This window comes from Podarcis vaucheri, assembly GCF_965113315.1.
Source record: "Podarcis vaucheri genome assembly, chromosome: 1".
In the NCBI taxonomy this organism is placed as follows: Eukaryota; Metazoa; Chordata; class Lepidosauria; order Squamata; family Lacertidae; genus Podarcis; species Podarcis vaucheri.
Genome location: NC_138759.1, coordinates 49,719,230 through 49,744,358, shown reverse-complemented (window position 1 = coordinate 49,744,358; position 25,129 = coordinate 49,719,230). Strand labels below are relative to the sequence as shown.

Genomic DNA, 25,129 nt, shown 5'->3' with positions numbered 1-25,129 from the left:
CTAAATTCCCTTTGACTCCATGGTTTCCTTGAGGTATCACAGGGCACATGGGAGCTCAGAATAAAAACCTTCATTTCTCTTTCTCCTGATGAGCCCTTATTTATTAAGTAATAATCTCACTATTTTTGAGGGGGTCAAACGAGATGATATATTAGCTCGGTATCTATGCTCTAAAGTGCAGGATTGCTTTTGTTACACAAATTGCAAGTACAGAAGGCCTGATTCGGATCAGGAACCTAGCATGGCAGCTTGCCCATTGCCAAGGCCCTGACTTGGCTCACCCCCTTTCTGCATGCTAACAATTAGGATGGGGGGGGGGACTCCCACTTGCTTTTTTTCCCTTACACAAATTGCAATCACAGGTGTACCAATCTGATTGGGACCAATGTGGGAGGAAAACTGTTAACCCCCCCAAAAAAAACCCATTTATTATTTTTGTTGATGTTGTTATTATATGCTGCTCCATTTCTAAACTGACTTATAAGCTGTTTACAAAATATAAAGGGCAAATATACTAATTATAATCTATGATTAAAACATACCATAAAGCAGTATCATAAAAATAAATCAACAGCAAAAACAGGAGATCCAGGTCAAGGGATCAGGAAATGCTGGTATAAACAGATGTGTCTTCAAGAGCTGGTGGAATGCCAAGACAGATTCTCAAATCTCAAATGTCAACAGGGAGGACATTCTATAGATCCTGTACAATCAATAAGAAAGCCTGCCTTTGCATTACAAGTCAGTAATCATTGAGCAGCAGCAGGACTGATCTTATAATGCTCTTATAGGGCTATAGATAGGAAGTCAGTGTTTCCAATAACCTGGCCCAGCGTTGTTTAGGGTGCTATATGTAAGTAACATATTGGGTCCTCTCAAGATACGGTGTACTTAAGGGAATGGCTACAAAGTTAACGTATCATCTAGCTTGGCCCTCAGTGTACCCAATGGAATTCTAAAGATAGGTCCAAGCGACCTCTCTATTCATACGCCCAACTGTTTTAGAAACTATCCTGATATAACTTATTGGATTGTGTGTTTCTTTTTGGCATGGCCACACTGTTTTCTGTTTCTTTCCTATCAGCAGTTATGTCCTGGAAGCCAGTAACTTAATTTATCGGAAGAGGTGTGTGGAATCTCAAGCCTGCTTGGCAGCCTCACTCACTGACCTTAGCAAACTAAGGCTCTGGTGAATCAAGAGTGATGGCAGCTGCGTATTAACTAGTTCCCACCTTCTAACAAAAAGGTGCTGCCCTGCTCAGCTAAATCGCCTTGTGTGCCTCCTCAGCCATAGCACCGTGGGACAGTGGCGTAGCGTGGGGTGTGCAGGGGGGGCCGGCCGCACTGGCCGCAACATCGGGGGGGGGGGCGCACTCGCAGCTCTCTGCCCCTACCTGGCTCACTCACTCTCTCTCATCTGGGGGGGGGGGCGCAAATTACCGGGAGGGAGCTGTGTCTCACTCAGCCAAGCCTGCACCTAGTAAGTAGGCAGGATCCCATTGTTGGGCTAGAAGGGAGGGAAGATAAGTGTTTTAATGTATTTTTAATCTTTTGTTGGAAGCCGCCCAGAGTGGCTGGGGAAACCCCAGCCCAGACTATAAATAATAAATTTATTATTATTATTATTATTATTATTATTATTATTATTATTATGTTTGGGGAATGTGACTGTGAACACACAATACACGCAAAGCACATTCCTCTCCCCCCACCCCAAAATCCTAATAACTGCAGTTTGTCAATGGTGGTAGGATTTGTAGCTCTGAGGAGCAAACTACAGTTCCCATAATTGTTGGAGAAGGGAAATGTGTTTTAAATGTATGGTGTGTACATGGTTTGTGTTTTCCTCACTCCAGCAGCCCACCTCAAGTTTGTAATGCACGGTCTGGGAACCCACATGCCAATAGATCCGCAGTCAGTTAGTTGTACTGGGAACCTTGGGTGAGCTGCTTTCCCTTGTAGGGACAATAAATTGCATACTGAATTTTGCAACATTAGGGGACACAAGGAATGAAGCGGAACAGAGGACTCAGTGACCCTCTTCTCTCCCTCTAATCGCTCTTCTCTCTTCTTGCCACTATTGCTACTGCTTCCAAGAGAGGGGTTTCTTTAAAGAAGCCCATGTGTGCATCAGCGCTGATGCAAGTAGTAATATCTGAATGTTTAAAAGAAAGTGACAGGGCAGCATTTATATATGCATGTCTTCCCACCTTGTCAGTTTCATCAGAGAGTGGGGATGGTGAACGTAATGCCAGAGGGTCAGGCAGGTCACAGAGAGGGGCAATAATCCACACCATCACCAGCCAAGTCAAAACCTATGCCTCCAAACCAAGTGAGATAAGGGAACCAGTCAGTTTCAATTGACTTAGGGATCTATGGCCGTCTCTTGAGGCTCAGGTGGTCTTGGTGGCATGAAGTGCCTTTCATCAGCATTGACTGGTGGCCCAGCCATGCCCCTAACTGGACAAGGATAGCCTAACTTCTGTCATCTATGCTCTGGTAATCTCTAGGTTATATTAGTGCAATGTGCTATACATCGGGCTGCCTCTGAAGATGATTCAGAAATGTCAGTTGCGCAGAATTCAGCGACCTGGTTGCTCACCAGAGCAAGATGGATTTTGCATATAACGCCAATCCTGGCCCAACTGCACTGGCTTCCAATTAGTTTAGAGGCTCAATTCAAAGTGCTGGTTTTGACCTATAAAGCCTTAAACAGGTAAAGACTGCAGTACCTCAAGGGCCGTCTTTCCTGATAGGAACTAAACCAGCCCCTGTAATCACCATCTGAGGTTCTTTTTTGTGTGCCTCCTCTGCGAGAGGTCCAGAGGGCAGCCACATGAGAATGGGCCTTTTCTGCAGGAGCTCCCCACTTATAGAATGTTCTCCTTAGGGAGGTTCACCTTGCACTTTCGTTACATATTTTTAGGTGCCAGGAAAAAATATTCCTCTTCTTCCAGGCCTGCAGCTAATTAAACAATCTATGGCCTTTTAAACTGTGGGGAAGGGTTTATTGTTTCTGTTTGTTATGTCATGCATTTTTGTGTTCTTATATTATAAACTGGCCTCTAATCTTTGGATGAAGGGCAATACAGAAATTTTAGTAATACTGTATTGGCCTGAATATAAGATGCACCTGCAAATAAGACACCTTTAAAATTCAAGGCTTATTTGCAGGTGCAGCCTGCCTCCAGGCACTACCCCCCCTGAACGGGGTGTGTGTCTGGCACTCAGTTTTGAGTGCGCTGTGCGCCTGCCTCCCAGCACTACCTCCCCAAGCCAGCGGCTTGGGGGAGGCTTGGGAGACGCGGGCGGGATGGGTGCCATTGTCCTGCAGCCCTGAAAGCCCTCGTGGGCAGCTGTTTCAGCAGCAGTACCATAAGGTTGCAGATATAAGCTGCACTTGTACTTTTCACAATCGGAATTTAGAAAAAAGTGTGGCTTATATTCAGGCCAATGCGGTAGTAATAGTAGTAGTAGTAGTAGGAATAATAATAATAATAATAATAATAATAATCAGGTAGCACTGATATCATCACTGCTTTGTATGTCATAGGCTTTTGAACTAGTGTCTATGAAGCATGTCTGCCTTTCTAAGTCCACTGGCTTCAGATAAACATTCAGGTATGAGAACTATCTATGGTTTCGGCTACTCAGAGACAAAGAAAGAAGCAAAGAAACATTGAGGCAGCTGGTGAGCACAACATGGTTTTATATATTTGGGAAGTTCTGCTTCAGCCCTTTATGGATTTTATTAGTCATAAGTAACATGGTTATTTTTCAATTTATGCTGCCTCAGAAATTTCTAAGATCCTTATGCTTGGGCGTTATGGTTATTGGCCTGGATCCAAAGAACTGCGCATCCAGTTCTGCATGCTCACCAGGGCCTTGAACTTGTATTTCTCAAATAATGGCTGCATAGCCAAGCCCCTTTTGAAACTGAGGGAGACTTCAAAACCATTTGGGGATATGGCAATGGTGGAGGTCTACTGTTCATAAGGAGGGAAAATCAAAAGTCCATCCTGGTAGGCCCAATCCCAGGTAGCTCTTTGTATCCTGCCCATATTCTATATATGGAGACTGTCAGCAACTACATCACTATTACAACAGATGCTGCCTTATACCAGGTTACACTATTTGTCCGTCCAGTCCAGTATCATATGTTCTTATCTGCAGTAGCTCTTCAGGGTCCCATACAAAGAGAAGTAATTTCCAGCTCGGTTAGCTGAGACCCTTTTAATTGGCCATGTACCAGGAATTGAATCTGGGATCTTCTGCATACAAAGCATGTACTCAACCCTAGAAGATGGCACCTATATTACAGCAGCAACTGTGTAGTAGTAGGGAATATGAATAATCAGCTCCCTTCTCAAGCACTTTTGATGTTATTTACATCAAGACTCAGTAGTACAAATAAAATGTGACAGATATGTTGTAAACCACCCTGAGATCTATGGGTATAGGGCGGTATACCTATAAATTTATTTATTTACTTATTTAATGCTAATTAGTTTTGCAAAAGATGAGAAGAGTTCATTTTCTGAATTCCTTAATCAAGAGCAAGTGGATTTCAGCTGAGACTGCAGTTCCTACAGTGATGGGTGAGTCACACTACACCTTTGGGATCATGGCAAAGGACAAAAATCACACATTTCAAAGAATGGACTCCAAAGCAGAGAAGCCTCTTGCTTCCTTGGCTCTGAACCCTCATCCTTGGTACGCAGCATCTTTTGTTCTGGCTCTGCTGTGTTACAGAGTCGGCTGTTTAGCTCCTAGGTGAAATGACACATCTGCGTCATCTTTCATCTTGGTCAATTACTGTAAAAACAATTCTGCTAAATCCCAGAATTTCAAAGGATGATGATAGTACTTCATAAGTCATGTTGAGATTTTAGTTTTGTTTTAGAATTGCATCAACCATAAGCCAAAGTTAAAAACAAGGCATGGCAACCAAGTAAACACAAGCCGTGTACTGCAGAAGTCGAGATATGTAAGTAAGGGAATATAACTAAAGGGCTGAGACATCTTCAGATGTGGTTTTCAGGCTCATGGCTCCAGAAACTTGTGTGTGGGCCATGGTGTGTGCAGGGGGCTGAACCTCAATGGAATTTAGTATCTTGCGTGCCCAGGCTCTGTGACCTTATTTTCCTATTTTACACTTTATAGCCTACTCTGTAGTCCAGGAACATATGCTCAAGGCCGCTTACATTAAAGTTAGAACACAAATATAAAATAGGGTAAAACGCTTAAAGGAAACAATTCACTTCAGCTAATAGCAGGAGCATTTCCAAGTGACAAGATGCACAAACAATTGGCTAAATACAGAATTAGGACTGTAGGCAGAATCCAAATTGCAGAAATCACAGACTGATAAATTTGACAAAACTGCATTTTTCAGCTCACCTGCTGATACAGTGGTATCTCGGTTTACAAACTTAATCTGTTCCAGAAGTCTGTTCTTAAACTGAAACTGTTCTTAAACTGAGGCACGCTTTCCCTAATTATCAGATTATTTGACTGATTATTTGATTGTTGTTAGCCGCCCTGAACCCGGCTTCGGCTGGGGAGGGCGGGATATAAATAAAATTTATTATTTATTATTATTATTAATGAAGCCTCCTGCCACCAGTGCCCTTCCACCGTTTGGATTCCATTCTTAGACCAAGATAAAGTTCGCAAACCGGGACACTACTTCTGGTTTTGCGGAGTTCGTAAACCGAATAGTTCCTAAACAGGGCTGTTCTTAAACCGAGGTACCGCAGTATTTGAATCATTTCCTGAGTCTTAGATGGCATCTTCCCCGTGGATCTTCACAACAAGGAAACTCAAAAGACACCACACTTTAGGGGAAATAGTGACAGGAAGACACTATAATAAGCTGGGGACAAGACAACGAGATAGGAAAAGAGACATACAGATCAGGTCAGGTTTAGGCTTCAGTATAGTTTTTTTGCAATAAAATCTATGAGGGATAAAATTATTAAAATTTATTTTAATGTTTTAAAGGGCAAAAAATAAAAAAAACTATCACTGCATAGCCGAACTTCTGCTCTAGTTTCCTGGCCACACCAGGAATTACGGGAAAAACAGATACGACTACGCCCCCTTTCAAGGGAATAGGCTTGATATATTCAGCTGAAAGTGGAGTCTATTTTTGGAACTTTACAAGGCATCTTGTATTCATATAAACATGAGATTCTAACTTTGGAATAAAGTAAATAAAACAATGGCAGCTCTTGAACTTCCCCTGATACCAGACCAAGACTGCTCAGCATGCCAAAAAAACTCAATAAATTGGGTGGCTTCACCACATTAAAAATGGTTGCATGAATCAGCCCTTCTTTATTTACCTTTCCAGCTGCCTTGGCCATATTAAGGCTCTTCTCAAAACCCTCCAATGGTTAGTTATCCTTCTTGACAGCCAGATGAGATGCTTGCCATGGGCCGGGCCTGACCACACTAACGATCCAGGCAGCCACTTAGAGGAGCAGCATTTGTAGGATGGTGACAATGCATCTGTAGGGGTGACAATAAAGCTGTGTTTGATCTGCAAGATGACCTTCAGAAATTGTGTCAGTGAATATCATAGAAGACACTGCGGATATACCTCTTAGCAGTCTTGGTTTAATCTGCTAACTCAGCTCTTATACTTTACCGGGTATTTAAAAGTACAACTTTTTGCTTCAGAATTATCCATGACATCTCCAGTTGAAAGGATCTCAAGTAACTAATCTTAGAAGCACCAACATAAGACTCTAAAAAGCAACTGCCACTCACAGTATCACACAATACAGGGACAGAGGAGCCAATAGTATGATTCACTAACTGTACATCAAAATTAAACCCCACCCTTCCGCACTATTATAAATAAACAAATAAGCAAGCTTTACTTACACAGGGCCTCCCAATCACATTCTTAAATTCTCACGGCAGCAAACAATTCATAATAAAGTGTTAAATACAGCAGCTTCAAATAGGCACACAATTGAAAATAAGGGAAGCAATTGAGGGAATGGGAAAGTAACCTGAGAGACTGAGGATACAGTGGTGCCTCGCAAGACAAAATTAATTCGTTCTGCGAGTTTTTTCGTTTAGCGAATTTTTCGTCTTGCGAAGCACGGTGTCAGAAAAGTTTTGGAAAAGCTTCAAAAATCACCAAAAACCTCAAAAAAGGCTACCACACCGCGTTCTATGAGTTGCTCCTCGAAGTCAAGTCACAACTGTATTAATGGTGTTAAGAAAAAGGAAACAAACTTGCAAGACGTTTTTGTCTTGCGAAGCAAGCCCATAGGGAAATTCGTCTTGCGAAGCAGCTCAAAAACCACAAAACCCTTTCGTCTAGCGAGTTTTTCGTCTTGCGAGGCATTCGTCTTGTGGGGTACCACTGTACAACGAAACTGTAAATGAATACAGATGCATGTACTATGCAATTTGCCAGGGGTTTGCATGTAGGGGTTAAAAAGTATCATTCATTTCCCTCTTTTAATGCTATCAAGCTTTACATAAACTTCCTTACTCCTTGGATGCTTCCTTTAAACTGCATCACTTTTCTTTCATCCTTCAGATTTCTCCTTCTGCCGATAGCCTCATTTAGCTTACTCTTCTTCTTTACCCCATAAGTAAACCCCTAGCAAAGCACAGAGTACACACAGCTGCATTTACTCCCAATCGTGCACTCCTCAAAATCCGGTTCCCATTTCCCTTCTTCTTCTGCAGTGCATACTTTGTGAAGATGTCTTATAGGGAGTCAGGCCATTGGTCTGATCAGCCCAGCATTGTCTAATTAATTGGCAGCTGCTCAACAAGATCTCAGGCAAGTCCTTACATGCCCAGAAGCTGGACTGCTAAATATTTGGTTAAGGGACTTAAACTGTGGTTGCACTGAAAGACAAAGAGGAAGACTAATCACTGCTTAAAAATAAAAAATAATCAAGGGGGCAGGGTGTGCACTTAAGTCCAGAGAACAGTAAAGGCTAATTATTATTGACAAACAGATTGTCTAACTAAAGCTCCAGAATGAGCTCAGGGTACACAGGTGAGTGTGTCAATTCACTTTGGGCAGGCCTGCAGTGGCATGCAGCATACCCAGTCATGATCTGGACCAGTGATGAAGCCCTCTCTAGTAGGGCTGGGCGATATTAGGTTTTCAACATCATGGTATATCACGAGCCAAGCATCACAGTTAGAACGGACTCCCAGAACACATTCTTTTCGAGAACCAAGGAGCAAATGTATTACCATAAAATGCACGTCTCATGCTTTATATAAGTAACACAGCAAACTTTTATTTTATTTTATTTAAATAAGCTGCTGTATGTCTAAGCATATATGCCAGTTATCCCTACCACCCTAAAACAATCCTGTTTTGCATAAAAAGGCAGAATGCATGTATACTAAAGGCCAGATTAAATATTTTAAGACAGACAGAGCTGACGCTGATTGCTTTCTATCTCTTTTCTAGTGTGAATTACACTGAAATCAGCTGTGCTGTGCATTTTCCCTCTTCCACCTCCCATGGCAAGAGACACAGTGCGGTGATTGTTTGAATTAGACTTTACAAGGGAATCAGAGATGGAGAAGGGCAGGAATCCGTATCTTTTCTCCTGTGAGGGAGAAAGCAGATGGGGGGAGGTTTGACGTTCATTGTGGAAAATAACAAGAAAGGAAAACTTAAACATGCCTCCCTCCACACACACAATTCCTTCTTCTGTCCAGCCCCCATGGTTGCTTTTCCTAAACAAAACTCCAAGCTAGCAGGGGCAACTACATGTGCCACTTGTAATTTGGCCATGTGACAATTTGGACAAGTGACAGTGTCACTTGTAACTTGGCCATGAGCTGTAACATAAAATTAAGAACTTAATTTTGAAAATTGGTCCGTGACTGATCATATGGATAAACTGCATGGTAGGCAAGCTGGTGGGTTTCATAACTCTCTCTCTCTCTCCCTCCCCCTCTCCCTCTCTCTCTCTCTGTGTGTGTACACATGAAGGAAGTAAAGAATCCTTAGCATGTGGCGTCTTTCCTCTCCTGGAATTTCCAGCTCCCTGCTTCAGCTTGTCTCTTCTAACAACTGATCCTCCTTCAGAGAAAAGCCTTCAGCTGGAACGGATTGCTTTACAGCAGCCTGCGGAGGGATGTCTGATACCTGAATGAGATCAAACATTCAGGCACTGTTCTCAGGCTGAGCTGCCATGTGGAAAATCCTGTCCTCCTCATGCAACAAGGGACACTGTTTGTTCCTATGGCTTGGGGTAAACTATAGGAGCAGAGAAGGGATTAACGAAAAGGAGGGGCTGCCTATTTAAAGATCTGAACTTAAAACATCTGTTGAACGTAAATAACACTCTGCATTCCATGAGAAGGCAGACACCTCTACAGTTCACCTGCACAACTTGCTTCTTGCTTTGTTTGAACATGGAATGAAATTCTTGGAGGAGCTGAGAACAAGGACCCCGTGACTAGGAAGAGAAGGGTAGTGGCTGCTGCTGGTGACTTGTGTGCAGCTACAGGTGAATGGGTGCTGAGTGTCAAGAGATAAATACTGAAGAGATCACTATCAGGGGTCCATGGCAGGCCCCAGGCCCAAACCCCTGTTTGCTCAGAAGGAGATGGTGCCATTAAAAAAGCAGACTGTCAAAAGCAGACAGAACCCCTAAAAAAATCCTCTCTTTGTGTGGGCTTCCTTCAGGAGCTGCAGACAACAGACCATGTTTTAGAAGCTTCTCACTTACTCTCCCTCCCCTCTGCACTCTTTTCAGTACATTTGTTTTGTTGGGACCAAAGATGTGAGGTGCAGGATTTGATCTCCTGACATCTTGGTGTTCACTTAAAAGCAGCTGCCAGGAAAAGGGAGTTGGATCAGAGCTGCAGTACTAGGAGAAAGCTTTCCCTACCATGCTGTTTCCTTGGGCTGACATACATCTGGAATTTCCTGGACATAGCTGGGATTCATCCACCCAAAATAGCATCTGGGCGGAATTTCCAAAAATCGTCCAAGTTGTCCGGGGAAACCTGGGCGTATGGAAACCCATGTTGGAAATGTAGGGGTTTTTTTGCGAATTCACAAAAAATGCCTTCAAAACATTTTCAAGATTTTGCCAAAAAAGCTCAACAAATTTGTCCCAAATATGCAATATGGCAACCCTACTGTTTCCTCAATTTAAATCACCCCCAAAACCTACTAAGAGGAAGAAAGTCAGGCATTTGTATTCTATCTGTCTTCTTCTCTCCTAGCTAATAGCAGCCCAGGAGTCTAATTTAAGAAATGGAAACAGCACATGGGAAAACGAAGCATTACTTCCCCTGTTGACATGGTGGGGGCACAGCTCTACAGCATAAATATCAATGGGTTCTCTTCACTGTGTCTTGTTTCCCCCTCTTCCACTTCCCTACCCCTATCTGTAGCTCCTCACCCAGTTGCTGAAGCCTGCCCAGTTCCTGCCCAAATGCTACTGTCCTGGGGTGACCACTTACAGTTTGGGCTAACTCCATGCCCTACCATCACCTCCTCATGTTTTTGTTACTGTACCACACAACCACTGAGCTACCTGACTCTGTCTTGGGCATGGTGCCATGGATGACGTAGGCATAGATTGCCCATCTTCCCTTAGAGCCATGGCCCCATTTTAAGTCAAGCCTTCCTGCAGCTGCTAACCAATCGCAGCTCTTTCACCACACACCATATCAGTTTTTTGCCTTCTGCCATATTTTCTTCCCTTTCCTCATAAAAGATAATGAAGTAATCCTCCAAGCTCTCGACATTGGACTTGGGCCCAATTTCCAGTTTAGCACAGGACTGAAAATGCATCAGCAACAATTATTTGTAGCTATGGTGTGTGAGAAAGCTGTGGTTTGTGTTAGCGGTGGAATCCCCAGGGGTCAATTTAACACTCCTTCCATTTTTCAATTCACTGTGACAATAAATAAATAATTCACCACTCATGAAAAATGAGTCCCAAATGGACTGAGAAGCAGTCCTCAGTCATTTATGCTGGTATCCACCCTTTCTCTGAGGACTTGGAGTTTTGGCATGAGGACAAGTGACCCATGTGTCAGAATTGGGTTACAGCAGAATCCCTATAAAGGTGGTGATTTAAACAAGATTTAAATCACAGGGCCTTTTCTTCTTGTTATGGGGGTAGGGGAAAGTCAAAAGCACTACAGCAGTTAGATGTCCAAATATTGAGTTTAGAATGTGCTTTATGAGCATGTGAAATTAGCAATAATGAAAGATACTAACAGAATGTGGCGACATAGGCTCATAAAGTGGCTAGAATCTAGACCAGGCTATAAGACAAAAAGTAAGTTAGGACACTGCTGGTTGCTGTGAAGGGACAGCACTTTCAACAGGCTACAGCTCTATCTTTAAACACCCGCCCACACAATAATATTACTAGCAACAACAAAATCCTTAGGCACTAATTACTTTTTTTAAGGCACAAACCCTTTTAGGTCCTTGCTCTCCCATTTTGATAAAAGTCTATTTTGAGGAAGGATAAGATAACTCGCCAGCATAGCTTAGCTTGCCTCAAATTAATGAGCTTTTTAAGGCCTTATCATTCACCCAGGTTTTTTTCCTCCATTGCAAACTTTTCAGCCTTGCCAAAAAGGATGGATTAAAAAGAAGAAGAAAAAAACACATTTTGTTTGATCAGCCCTTTCTCTCTACAGTCCCCCACATCTCTTTGAAACTAGTACCACTGGTGCATGTCAGTGTGCCCTAGCAACAAGGAGTGAACTCCTCGCGATGGACAACAAGCTGGCAGAGGCTCACTAATTAGCTGAAAAGAACAGCACAAAAGCAGGATTGTGGCTGCAAACACAGTTTAAATAAAAAGAAGAGGTTTTACATAGAAATTATTCCTGTGCCTGGTGGGGCCTAGAGAACAGTGCTCTATTATCTACAGACCAGGTAGCCCCTGATACATGGTAGTAGTGACCACTTTAGCACTGGCTTCCAGGGCCAAAGAGCTTCAGGTATAACATGAAGTACAGCGGAACCTCAGTTTTTTAGTGTTTCAGAAGCCGAACGTTTCAGTTTTCGAATGCCAAAAACCCAGAAGTAATTGCTTCCGTTTTCAAATGTGCCTCAGAAGTCGAATGGCTTCCAAGATACGTTTCTCCATTTTCTCCATTTTCTCCTGCTCGCTCAGCAGGGAGGTGGGGGTGGCAGGAGTCTTCCTGCCCCCCCCCAGCAGAGTAGCGGGCCGGGGCTAGCTGGGGTGCCTGTGAGGTGCTGGGGTGAAAGTGCCTCAGCTCCCACGGTGAGAGCTGTGGCAGTTTCACTCGCCCCCTCGCAGGCTGGGGCCTGTGCAGCTTGTTTCAACATTGCAGTATATCGCCAAACAGCTATGTTTGGCTGGTGATACACCGTGATGTTGAAAACCTAACATCGCCCAGCCCTGCCACCTTCATGCATTCTACTCTCGCGCATATATGCACAGCGCCAGGAAATAAATAGAATCATACCATGAAATGGCAGGAGAGAGCTGGATAGTCATTGTGGCTCACAAGGAAATCCTCCCTGGAGCCCAAGGAAGATGTCAGTGAGGGCAGAGGAAGCCCCAAAGAGACCTGAGGCCGCTGTGGGTCTTTGTTTAGGCTGCTCAGCCTTCCTGCCTAACAGCTGGTGTGCGGGGTAGCACAGCAGCAGCTGCTGCTTTCCTGCGCATCCTCCAGAGCTTCAACTCTAGATATTTTGGTCTGGATTGGAGAGAGAGAGCTGGAGTGTAGGGAAAGATAGGCATTCAGAGGCTTTTTAGAGGGTGCTCCCTACTTTATGCGATTTCACAAATGCGTGAGGGGGCCCGAAATATAAGCCCCGCATAAGTGGGAGGACACCTGTACGGAATCAGTGCCTGAGGTCTGTAACAGACTGGAGGCAGACAAACTGATGTTTAATCCAAGCAAGATAAGGCAAGAGCAGACAGAGATGCTCCTGGTTAGCAGATCTGTCGATCTTTGTCAGATGGGGCTGCACTCCTCTTGAAAACGTAAGGTTCACAGCTTGAGGGTTCTCCTGGATCTGGTTTTGCTCCTGTATATCCAGGTAGCAGCAGGACTTTTACCCAACCTAGATTGGTTTGCCATCTGCACTTGTTTCTAGAGAAATCAGACTTGACTACAGTTACAGATAGGGATGGAGAAAAAATTTGCTTCAGTGCACACTTTAAAGTTAAATCTATAAAATTCACACTTTCTAAAACAATACGAGAACCAAAACACACCAATTCTTCAAATTTCCTACTTATCCATATTTTGTTATGCAGTTTGCAAATCAAACTTTTTTTAAAAATACTGCAATTACTATTATCTAAAACCCTAAATGGCTTAAGACTGGGATACCTGGAAACCCATCACCTCTGCTTGCTTATTAAACTAGCCAGGCTGTACTTTGTGTCCCGCAGATATGTGAGATGATTTTAGTGTGGGCAAAGGAAAAGATTTTCTCTGAGGTTGTGCCTGGGCTGTGGAATGTCTTGCCTAAGGATGCCCACACTCACTCACTCTCCCATGTTTCTTTGGTGTTTCCTGAAACTGTCTCCTTTTTTGGCAAGTGATTATTGTTTTATTGATCCTTTGGATATATTTTTTTCTCCCTCTTATTTTTAACTGCTGTTGTCTTTTTAATTTTTACACTGTTTATTCTCTTGTTATGTTTTATTTAAATAATATTTTGTAAGGAAGTCTGCAAATTTGTTGAAGGATGGGGATACAAACACCCAAAATAAATATGTGTTGCAAGCCACCTTGAGGGGTGTTGTTGTTTTTAATGCTAGGGAGAGCATCACATAGACAGAGCACCATAACCAAGCAGGCTCTCTTGTCATCTGCCTCACTTAAGAAGAGAGGGGGGACAGCTGGAGGATAGCCTCCAAAGATGATGATGGTGATTCTGGACTCTGCATCCAAAATGGCTCCAAAAACAGATTACAAACAGCCATCTGAAATGAAACAGACCCTGCCCACAGGCTTACAATCTATAAAGGCATGACACAAAAGGAAAAGGGGGTGGGGAAGGAAGAGGGTGGGAAAGAAAGCAACCTCAGGCATCAATTCTTAAAGTTAAATAGTTATTATAATGACCAGCTGGAATGGAAGCAGCCCAGGAAGAGTAGCAGCCCAATGGAGCCAGTCTTTCAGTAGAACTGATGCTTTAATTAACTTTAATACAGTGGTACCTCGGGTTAAGTACTTAATTTGTTCTGGAGGTCCGTTCTTAACCTGAAACTGTTCTTAACCTGAAGCACCACTTAACTAACGGAGCCTCCCACTGCCGCTGGAGCACGGTTTCTGTTCTCATCCTGAAGCAAAGTTCTTAACCCGAGGTACCACTCTAATGTAATTTTCAACAAGGTTGTTGTGACTTCCTTGCTTATATTCTCATGTTATATTTCCATATTATGTATTATGATTTTTTATTATAAAATTATGGGAGGGATCCACCTCTCTATGCTCATTGGACTGTCCCTGTCCTGAACTACGTGGAGATACTGCTGTGCTTTGAAGTTTATTTTATTGCATCTTCATTTCTTGGTTCTCCCTTTGACTGGAAGTGAAAGTGCTGAAACGTCAAAAGAGTTGCTTGTGCAGTTACATTTTTCACTGAGACAGGGGAAGTACCAAAAATGTTGACAAGTTCCAGAGTTTCATTTGCTGACTTCAGTGTTTTGGAGAAGAAATGAGGCATTGCAATGGTTAGAGATCCACTAGCATCTCACCAGAACTCTAGGGACTGCCCATCACTAGTATTAGTAGGACTTCAAATCTTTATCCTACACCAATTACCGGTAAATGCCCCAGCAGCTTACACTGAGCTACATACTGTTGTACTCTTCCTCTGTTTCCCAAGTGGTCAGAGGTTCCTTTCAAGATTCCTTCAGCCATCTTCCTGTTTCTCTCCCTGCCTCTGTTCCAAAGCATCTTCCTCTTCACAGGTACCTTAGACCAGCCCCTTTCCTTGCATGGGCAGGGTCTCCACCTCCCAAACCTGATTGCTAACACTCTCCAGATTTCAAGAGGCCTTTTTCTAACCATTAGCCCCTCCCATTAAGGAAATACTAGCCAATCACCCATTGCTTTTAACAAGCATTTCCCTAACAAAGAAAGACTGGCCAGCAGCTGAAACAATAGCTTATTCCATAAGAGAGGGGCCCTAACCTCCTCCCTTGCTTTGTAGGAAGGGGATGCATTGTTTAACTGGAACAGATTACTTCCTCCTCACGGCCTCAATCCTTGCTGTTGTTCGGCACTTTCTATTTTTGGTTTTTAAACAGCTTCATAGGCACTCTTGGTCTTGAGCAGTACAGAGGGGGAGTGCACGGACCTTCAATATGTTTTAAAGTAAGGAAATGCAAAAAAAGTGGAGGAGGGGAGTTCACCACAGGCCATGGTCATACAGAGGACGAAGGATTTCTGTCCCTGTGGTAAAAACTATCCAGAATGTCTGTGTTACTCAAACTGCCACACAGTGCTGACCATCACAATAGGTATGCAAGCTCAGGTTTTTTAAAAAAATATTTCAACAATAAAATATGAATTATATGAAAGAGTGGGTGGTTTTTGGTCTTTCTACAACTGGTGGCTTACAACAGCACATCTATTGAGCAATTACACCATTGTCTGGAAAAGCCCCATGTTATTTTATCCTTAGCCCAAATGCGTACAGTTCCTTGGGAAATGGTTTACCTTGTACCTACCTTATAGGTTCTCACAGGAGCTGCAGTTAGCAGCCAACCCTGGTAAGCCTTCTTGCCTGGCCATTTCTCTTGAGTGGTTCCTCTCTGCTTCTGACCATCCCCTAGGGCAGCCTTTCTCAACCTGTGGGTCCCCAGTTGCTGTTGAACTACAACTCCCATCACCCCTAGCTAGCAAGGCCAGAGCTCAGAGATGATGGGAGTTGTAGTCCAACAACATCTGGGGACCCACAGATTGAGAACCGCTGCCCTAGGGCAAAATGTTCTGATGCAACTATTACAGGGCCCAGCACAGTCTGCAGGTTATTCTGGAGCTAGGAATGGGAGAGGAGAACTAGCCATGTTTCATTTACTTCTCTGGGGCCACAGCTGCCTCAGGAAGATCCTCACCGAAGGTCACTCAGAGTTGGCCCACCCATAAGGCAGGGTGAAGTAACTGCCTCAGGCGGCAGAAGCCTCCAAGGGCACCCCATCACCTCCGTCACCAGCAGAGAAGCTGCTGCTTTACAGCCTACGGTATGTTGACAGCACATATGAGAGTTTCAAAAACTTTCCTGAATGGTGAAGAAAACATTCTGTACATTAAAAAAATGAAATAAAATGTTAGAAACTACTCTTTCATTCAAAGCCACAATGTCCAAAATCAAAGAGACACCTTGATTGTATTGAGAGAACAAAAGGAAGAAAAACACAATTTGGTATTTTGAAAAATGATCCTCATTCTCTTGCAGCAAAATCTGATTATGATTATAATAGTGTTTCAGGTTTTTTAAATGTTCACATTAAAAAAGTGTGTAAGCTGTCTATAAGACTGATATTCTACCATTTTGATAAAACTGCAGTTACATTTCTATAGATCCCTATTGTTTTTATCCATAATAAATGGTACGGGAATTTCTTACATCACTGGTTGAATAGGATGCCTATTAAGGTATCTTTAAGCGGGAGGAACTCAAACGTCTCAGTCAGTTCCTAGTTAACTTCCCAGTTCTTGAAATTATTTTGGGCTGGTCAATACCAACTCTACATATCTCAAATTCTGAGAAAGACTAAAGAGCAACAAACAGTCCTTTATGTAGAGTAAGTCTATATTATTTAAGGCTAATAAAAACAACTTAAAATACCTCATTATAACAGTTTGGCCTTTCTCACTAGAACTTTGAGAAAATGGGTCTCTGGCTTATTTCTTTCAGTCCCTCTTACGGTATTTAATATACCCAAGGGATAATTTGACTATAAATACAACATGTATACATGTGAACCATGTTGCCTGAGACAAAGCCAGAAGGAAGCCCCACTGCTCATTATATCTTACAAGTTTCTCCACTTGTGAACAATCTGAACTTATATTCTGTTTGGCAAGAGAAGCCTAGACCACTTCCTTAAAGCATGACTAAAGCACCCAAAATGTGTTAAAATGTAAGGGCAGACTCAACCAGGCTATAATGGATTACTTCCTCGGCGTAGTGTTTTTTGCTTGCTGGGCATGTCACAAGAAGTGGTGAAGAGCAAATGTGTGAGGAGACTCAAATCAACTTTCCACCACTTCCTGCAAAATACGAAAAGAGAACTCACGCAGATAATGGACTACCCAAGGGTGTTTTGCAAAGTTAACAGTTGTTTTCATCAAATAGATGTTATTTTCTGAAACACACTGATATATTGCCATTCTTAACCCTAATAACGGATAATTTTCTCAATAGGTTTTGGTGGTTCTCTCTGAGAGTTCAGCAAACATGGAACATCGAAGCTCCCACTTTTTCTGGAGCTGATTCTAAAAAATTTTACAACAGAAGGTGCCCAAGCACCACAGAGGTTAACACAATACTCAAGTGTCAAGCCTCACTTGATAATTTGCAGCTTGAACAGTCCGGTTTCCTTTCTGCAGGTGAGGCATCTGGTCCCTAAATGCAGTATTGTGGGCTGAATTTGGAACACCTAAGCATGCGTGCTTCTTGGCCGGAAGATTTTAACACTTGGCTGGTGATGGCCAAGAAGATTGTACATTCTAAGTCCACAGCCTATCAAGAAATTGGTCACATTCACTGAAGCCCACTGGTTTGACTCAACTCAGATCAAACTACAGGAGTGTATAACTGTAGCCTGGCAGTGCCTTTTGAAAGAGTTAAGCTACTTGGAAGATAGGAACACAAGAAACTACCTTATACAAGGTAAGACTATCAATCTAACCCAATATTTTTCGTCTGACACACACTGGCTCTCTAGAGTAGGGGTGGGGAACTATGTTCCACTCAAGGGTTGCATTCCCTCATGGGGGGCGGGCACATGCCAGTAGTAGGTGGAGTAGGAGTCAAAAACAGGTGACTTACCTTTGTACAATAGGCTACAATCCTGCCACGCAAAAACCACAGGATTCTCTACACCCCCCCCCCAAACTAAACTCTTCACTCTCCATGCAGGCAAGCAAGAGGCACTATGACAGTTCAAGGACACATTCCAGCAAGGCAAATGCACTTGAGGAGGGTTCAAAGCTGGCCAGTAAGAAGGGTGGCCTGGGAGGGGGACTAGCCTGCTGAATTTCAAGGGCCAGAGAGCCGCATTGCACCCCCTGGCTCAGGACCGGCCCAATACATTTTGTAACCTGAGGCAGATCCCAAAATGGAAACCCCCCCAACCAAGGAAGAAAGGGTGCCAGAAGATCTACATCGGGAACAAGGGGGAAGAAAAATAGGCATCGGAATCTGCTGCCCAAGTGGATTCTGCCACCTGAGGCAGTCAGTGGCCTTACCCTGGTTTGAGTTTCCCCAACCCTGCTCAAGAGTCTTAGTCAAAGGCTATTAACCATGATGGCTCTGCCACAATAGTCCAAAGCAACATCCTTCTAAACATCAGCTGCTGGAAACCACAGGAGGGGAGAGTGCTCTTGTGTCCTGCTTGCAGAACAGGACCCAGCAGGATCTTCTTACGACCTTTGATGGCTTTCACATCAGCTTCCAGCTGAACCTTTCACTGGCCTTGCAGGGCACTGAATCTGGGACCTTTGGCTTGCAAAGCCCAGGCTCTTTTCCTGAGGTAGGGCCCAAAAGCATGTCTGCATTTTCCTCTCGTTTGCAGGGTTGCTAGGGGACAGGGGGGATGTGTGATCCTTTGGATCCCAGCCATGCCCCAGCACAAATCAGTAATTGTTTTAAAAAGAAACAACTATCAGTACTCCAAACCTTCCTGGAAATCTCACTGTCTGTTCCTAAAATCCCCTTTCCCCACCACTAGTTGCATTGAGACTGCTAAACCCCAGCTAAATTCCTGGAACTAGGAAACATTCAATACTAATATTGCAATGGGCATGGAAAAAGCTGCAATAGGCATGATAATAATTTACCTAGGGCACTGGAACAAACCTAACACACCTCTGCTCTTGTAATAATTGAACCCGAACAAAATTCTTAACAAGCAGAATGGGTTATGTATCCACAAGAAGAAACATGTACTCTAATTACGACAATATCTACCCACTTCCTCCTTGAAAAACAAGCTGGTTCCTGCAATCTTACCACTTGCAAGTGAGATACATATAAAAGTGTGCTGCTCACTCACCACACAAACTGGTGTGGTTTGCCATTGCTCCTTGATAAACATTTGCTCACTTTTCTAGCACCTTTGCTGCTAGGTTTGGGCTAGAGGATTGTATTGTGCTCTCTTATTATTGAGTTCATCTGCTGCCTGCAAAGGGATAGGTATACTTGGCCTTTTCAATGTAACATTGCATCAACTGGAATGTTGGAAGAGCACTCACTGATCCCTGACTCAGGGTTTGAAAAAGCTTTGCCAAGTTCTTGGGAAATTACACTTTATGCTGTCTTCCTTCTGGCGGAGAAGCCAAGTTACAGGGAGCCAGGCAGAGGGCCTTCTCGGTAGTGGCGCCTGCCCTGTGGAACGCCCTCCCACCAGATGTCAAGGAAATGAACAACTACCTGACTTTTAGAAGACATCTGAAGGCAGCCCTGTTTAGGGAAGCTTTTAATGTTTGATCCATTACTGTATTTTAATATTTGGTTGGAAGCTGCCCAGTGTGGTTGGGGAAGCCCAGCCAGATGGGGGAGGGTATAAATAAATTATTATTATTATTATTATTATAACTACTACTACTATTATGAGTTGGGGGAGGGGGCAAACCCCCCACCCTGGCCATTTCTACACTCAGTGAAGGGTTAGAACAGAGTTTCCCAATTTTATTTGGCTTACCGCCCACTTTTCAGAAAAAATAATAATACTCATGGCCCCCTTGGAATCTATCTTGTTTATGCAAAGCGGCATTGGTCAAATAGGCAGGCAAGCTGTGATCCACTTCCCAGACCTGAGTGAAGCTGAAAAGCGTTCACCCAAGCATGGGAAATTCCCTTGCCAGATCCAGGAGAGGCATTGTTGCATCCTGCAACAGCGTCTGACCTGGCAGTAAGCGTCATTACACAACAGATGAAACATGCATGAACAGTTTTTCAATTTCTTCTTTTTTCTTTATGCTTCCACTGCCCCCTTATTTTTATTCAACATCCCCCAACTGCACCCCTGGATCTTTCCAGCGCTCCCCAGGGAACGGTATTGCCCACTTTGGAAAACACTGGCTAAGAATTTGAGCAAACTCATAGATTCATGAATTTAGCAAGGGCTGGAAACAATCACAGAATCGTTTCCTCATGAAGCCAGCCTGGCAACTGGGCTCACTGGGGGTGGGTCACTGAAGAAACAAAAGGCTGAACGTGGCCTGGTTTGCTTGATAATGGCAAGACATCAGCAAAACGTAAGAATCTCTGCCCAGCAGCTTTTGGGGTAGCGATTACTGTTGGCCTGATGCAAGCAACAAGAAAAAGTTCATTTTGCTGTGGGCTTGGTATGTGAAATATGTGTAAAGAAACTGTATTTCATAAAGACACTGCAGACTGGTGGTACATTGCTTATAAAGGTTGAATGGCGATTACATCTACAAAGGATTAAGGACTGTAAGACATTTTGCACATAAGAACTTAAAAGTCTGTTGTTGTTTTAAAAAGTGATTGCCCCCTTTAAGAAATAATTTCATTTTTATCCCTATTCCGGTAAACTATGTAGACGTTTAGTATGTCCTTCAACAACCAGTGTGTGTTGCACTGCTTAAAATATGCCAACAGCACAAAAACCTGAAATTATTGAGGTATGTACATGGAAGCAACAGAGTTGATGCCAAGGAATGGTGATCATGGTAGGTGCGTTGAAGAGCAGGCAACAAAAAAATTCCATCTTGCAGAATTCCTCAAGCCTGTTTATTTTAATAATGTTAAACTATTTCTTTTTCTTACAGGCCTTTCAAATAACCATGTTTTAGAATGTTAAATGCAGTTGTGACCCATTTGCTGTGGGCCATCTAGACACTTTCCCTTCAAGCTCTGCTTCTGTTGCCTCATTTTCCCAATGGCGTTTGTGATTTTCCACTAGAGAAAATGCAGTTATTTCCTTAACTAGTGCAGTGATTGCTATTGGGTTGCAGCACAGAATGTGGGTGTGTGAGGCAGAGATGGACAATCTGTGGTCTTCCAGATGTTGCTGAATCCCAACTCTCTGTGGGGCTTCCCTTGCACTTGAGTCTGGAAACTGTTGTTAGTGCTACAGCTTCATCGCTGACAGGAGTGGGACCCTGAGAGCATATAACATCCCTCCTCAGATTCTTGCACTGGTTGATGATTTGTTACCAGGCCAGACTCATGGTGTTACAATCAGTACATAAAGCTCGTAACAGCTTGGTATCTGCTTACTTGCAAGATCACCTAACCAGATATGTGCCACTTGACCACTTCAATCTGCAGAACTGGCACTTTTACAAGTTCCATATAATGTTCATTGTAAGGAATCGAGCCTTTAGTGTGAAAGCTCCTACACTTTGGAATTCCCTACTCGTTGCTATTAAGCCTTTACCATATTCTTGTTGATGCCCGGCTTGTAGTCTTGCCATTTTTGCTTAGGCAAGACTACCTAGACATGTAAAGTTGGTATGTATTTTAAGCTGTAATTTTAGTTTATAATTTACTTATTTTATAATGTATGCAGTTTATAATGTGTATATATTTGTGTTTTTGTGTGTGTGTAGTGAACTACTTAAGAGGTTTTATTTACAATTAAGTGGTATGCAAATTCTGTTAAATAAAATAAAGGAAACTCTCATCAGCCCTAAATATGACTAATAGGTTAGGGCTGATGGGAGTTAGAGTCAAGAAACATGTGGAAGCTCTCAGTCTCCTCACTCCTGCTATATGGAAATATCACTCCAACAATTCGCTATTCCATGTTATGAACTTAACTGCTGTAAACAGCCTGGGGCAGCGCCAGCATGGGGAAAATATCTTGAAGTGTGCTGGTGCCAGTTTTTTACAAATAAAAATAATTTTTAAAAGCAGCAAAGATGCCCTAATAATTCCTTCATGATTTCAGGAAATTGAAAAACTTTTTTAAAACAATATTTGCTGTTTAAAGCCAGTTCTCGATTAGACATCATGCAAGTGGTGCTAGCTAGCGTGAGGTCATTGCCAACATTTTTTTCCCTTTTTTCCTCACTGTTCCTTATTTTGTATTGTTTACTTCATTCTTTCCTTCACCCTCATTCCCTCTAAGGGGTTTCTGCAAACTGTTCCTTGCTAATGATTACTACACACAAAAATGTTTAAGAAATAAATGGCTGCAAAGAAACAACTCAGATGTAGAAAGAGTCAGAACTAATATTTTATGTATGCTATTAACCATCTCATCTGTCCCCCTACTTTACTTACAGGAATCAATGTCAGGAACCATGAAGCGCTACCAGGACCAGGATACTGGGAAATAACTGGTGAATACCAATTATTCCTGAAGTTCCACATTTGCCCCCAGCTCACCCTCTGAATTTAAAAAAGAAATGTGGGGGAGGGGCTTGATTCACTCCTTAGCCAAAACAGCCCCCAGTAGAGCTTAAAACACAAATCTATGCAGCATTTACAAAGTGTGGGAAATATAAGTTGTTAGACCTTTAAATGTCCCAGTGTTAAGTGCTTACAGTTTCCCCCTGCCTCTACCCTTCTCAGAGTGAATAGACCACAAACTTTCCTAAGTTTCAAAGCTTTACTTACAGTAATCACAGCAGAAACATCACAGCTAAAAGCTTCTTCAGTACAAAAAACTAAAAAGTATCTTCAAGCATGGAGTCTGAGCTAGGGTGCCCCAACCTCATGCATGTGGTCAGTTACATAGTTCAGACAGAAGAGTGAGAGAGGAACAGGAAACAAACAAAACAACTTCCTTCCCCAAAGGTGAGGGGGCGTGACCTAGCCATTTCCTCTCTCTAGCATTTTACAGCTCTGTGGCCCTTAACCCCTTCATTTACTAACTAGCATATATATGCACTGTTAGGTTTGACTGCAAAAAAATCTCCCACACAGGATTGAGTCAGCATGCCCCAATGCAGGAGGAGGTACAGAGGAGAGGCTGATTGGGGGGAACTGGAGTTGGAGCAGGGCTCTGCCCGCTGTGCCTCAACTGTGTGGAAACTGTTGGGACCCCTTTGATGCTTCTGTCCAGTTCTGAATGTCTTGCTTGATTCCTGGATTGTTACTCTTGAACACTATGTCTGCTGCCAAAGCCTGTACTCTTACTTGCGTACATAAAGATGTCTGTCTTACTTGCACACAAGAGCCTCTATCTGCTGGGCGTGAGGGAGGACAATCACCTGCAAAATCTCTGGAAGCCACACGTCTAGCCTGAAGGTCCTTACCAAAAAAGGGGGGGGCATACTGTTTCCCTTTTTTCCAGCCTCATTTACCAAGCCTGTGCTGGTTTCAGATTAAAGATCAGCAGCTGTGCAGGTGAAAGGTTGTCCACCATGTATGGTGGCCTGTCAAAGGTTCAGTCAACATTTTTGCAGATAGCCTGAAACTGCAGGGGAGAGAGGGAGAATCTATATCATATATAACAGATCAAATAAGTATAGTGGTTATCAGCCTGTTCATGGATCAAATGCACATTATTTTGAAATGCTCAGTTTACATGGGGCTGTTAGCCCTGGAGACTTGGGTGTGTCTACTTAGAGTTTATCTATGAGGGGTGTTTGCTTTGTCATTGCCCTTGTAGTACCTGTTTTGCTTCTTTCCTGATCACTTGATAGTGCACAAGGTGTATATCAGGAAGCAGAGAATCTGCTATTTTGGTCTCAAATGTGCAAGGTACACTTAATGCCCGAGAAAGGGAATACCTCATATTAGGGATAATGCCTAGCTAAGGGAGGTTATGCTAATAGGCCATCAAGAGGGGGAAAGGGATAGATTCCTGCATAATACATACATTTATATAGTGATTTTTGAGAGCTCAGTATGCTTCACATAATTATCTCAGTAATCTACGATAACACTGTAAAGTAGACTAGCATTATCTCATTGCGGATGGGAGTCTATGAATAAGTTGATATTTGAGCTAGTCACTATGCTAAAGCTCCCTTCAAAAAAAATTCTGTCATGTGATCATAATCAGAATTTAGGGGGTTTGTTAGCATCACTTCAAACTTACTGTGTTTGCATTTGCCATTTTATTACCTGTTCCCCCCTTTTTGAGAGATCCAGTGGTAAGATTGGCTACCTACAGGACAAACTCCCTCTGTCTTCTTCAAATTCAATTGCAAGAATTCGTCACTCCACACACTAAGTATGTTGAGCTTGAATTGTGGGCGCTTCATTTGTAACTATTGGTGATCTGGAGTAGGAACTAAAGTCATTCATAAGCTGTTGCATAAAAAGGTAAAGGTACCCCTGCCCGTACGGGCCAGTCTTGCCAGACTCTAGGGTTGTGCGCCCATCTCACTCAAGAGGCCGGGGGCCAGCGCTGTCCGAAGACACTTCCGGGTCACGTGGCCAGCGTGACATCGCTGCTCTGGCGAACCAGAGCCGCACATGGAAACGCCGTTTACCTTCCCGCTTGTAAGCGGTCCCTATTTATCTACTTGCACCCGGGGGTGCTTTCGAACTGCTAGGTTGGCAGGCGCTGGGACTGAACGACGGGAGCGCACCCCGCCGCAGGGATTCGAACCGCCGACCTTTCGATCGGCAAGCCCTAGGCTGCGTCCCTAAGCTGTTGCATAGAGGGAAGCAATTTTGGATTACACTCAAAAAGAAGAGGAAGTCCCTTTTGTTATTTTGAAAATGATGCACATAGTTGAAGTTTATTTGTTTCATATTCCAGACTCTGCATAATTCTATAATGTTTACAGTGGTGAATATTTCAACACTTGCTGCTGTTATCTTAATACTTAAGTTTTCTACCTTCTGCAATGTGTGAAGTCAGTCTGCTAACCTCTTTGAGCTATATGCTGCAGAAGATGTGAATCTGTAGACAATGAATCAGCAACAGCACTACCACCCTCTTGCTGGGAATGGTAGATAGGTGCAACGCCCTAATTTTCCTCAGACCATGGATTAGAATTCCAG

General features: G+C 43.1%; 2 protein-coding genes across 10 annotated transcripts in view; one reads left to right on the top strand and one right to left on the bottom strand.

The window, feature by feature from the left end:
- The window catches only part of LOC309534852 (uncharacterized protein), a 250,741-nt gene extending 226,310 nt beyond the window's left edge, over positions 1-24,431 (bottom strand). For 3 of the 8 annotated variants that reach the window (XR_014220879.1, XR_014220880.1, XR_014220881.1), the window contains exons 1-2: positions 7,514-8,446; positions 6,348-6,513 (exon numbers count right to left, since the gene is read on the bottom strand). The gene's annotated coding sequence lies outside the window, so the exon portion shown is untranslated. Of the gene's footprint in view, positions 1-5,614; positions 5,876-6,347; positions 6,514-7,513; positions 8,454-22,450; positions 22,559-22,786 lie in introns of those variants that run through there. The other 5 variants (XR_014220877.1, XR_014220875.1, XR_014220876.1 and 2 more) reach the window with 5 other exon arrangements.
- Positions 1-25,129, top strand: part of RAD51B (RAD51 paralog B) — a 400,405-nt gene that overhangs the window by 371,620 nt on the left and 3,656 nt on the right. Inside the window, exon 12 of one of the 2 annotated variants that reach the window (XR_014220569.1) lies at positions 22,453-22,509. The gene's annotated coding sequence lies outside the window, so the exon portion shown is untranslated. Of the gene's footprint in view, positions 1-22,452; positions 22,557-25,129 lie in introns of those variants that run through there. The other variant, XR_014220570.1, reaches the window with a different exon arrangement.